The sequence below is a fragment of the Limulus polyphemus genome, unplaced genomic scaffold, assembly GCF_000517525.1.
Source record: "Limulus polyphemus unplaced genomic scaffold, Limulus_polyphemus-2.1.2 Scaffold139, whole genome shotgun sequence".
NCBI classification, from domain to species: domain Eukaryota; kingdom Metazoa; phylum Arthropoda; class Merostomata; order Xiphosura; family Limulidae; genus Limulus; species Limulus polyphemus.
In genome coordinates this window covers 975,560-976,484 of record NW_013665749.1, presented here as the reverse complement: position 1 = coordinate 976,484, position 925 = coordinate 975,560, and positions in this window count along the sequence as shown.

The window sequence follows — 925 nt, the reverse complement described above, 5'->3', positions numbered from 1 at the left end:
ATTCGCTTTATTTCCATAAGGTAAGGGTCGTGTATAATGTGTGGGAAAATTCCGTAGTTCACGAGGCTCAGGCAGAATATAATTTGTTCTGTTTTCGTATACCTGCACAGAGCTACTTTTAAGAGATGACTACAATAGCCGTCCCTAATTTTGAACTGATAAGTCCAGAGAAGGCAGCTAGTCAACAGGGCCCTTGGCCAATTACAGAGCTATATGCTTAAATTATAAGCATGTTTTCCAAATATGTCTATAAAAACAGCCACACACACACACAACTCATATGGTTTTTATTCATTTAATAATATGTAAGAATTACTGCTGAAAGCCTTGAATTATAAGATATAGTAGTATAACAAATATGATGCAAATGAAGTTGTGACAGACGGGACTGTTTGTTGAATACGATCACTTATAATTCAACATTTTGTTTGACACCATTTTTTATTGTTTAGTACGCATTAACTTTTTAAAGTCTTTGTCCCCCCCCCCTATTATGTTTGAAGCGTCACTAATGTTGATGTAGCCCATGGTTGCATACAGTAATTACTCCAAAGCTTTACAACATGTTAAACTGATCAGCGAATCTTCAATTCCTTTGCAACTTTTGAATTAGATACAATGGCGAATGTTGATATGAACCTGTTATGTGGAAGCAGAAACAGCACTCCTGAAATCCCAAGCGCTTATATTTCTCGTTGAAACGTTCGATGTAAATGTTTGTTTGGAATTAAGCACAAAGCTACACAATGGGCTATCTGTGCTCTGCCCACCACAGGTATCAATCCCGGTTTCTAGCACTGCAAGTCCGCAAACATACCGCTGTGCCATTGGGGGAGGGGGGGGTGGGGGGTACATAGTAATGACTGGTAGGTGGTACTACCTAGAACTTTTACTTTTAACGCGTACCGTAAGAAACTTTAAGTTT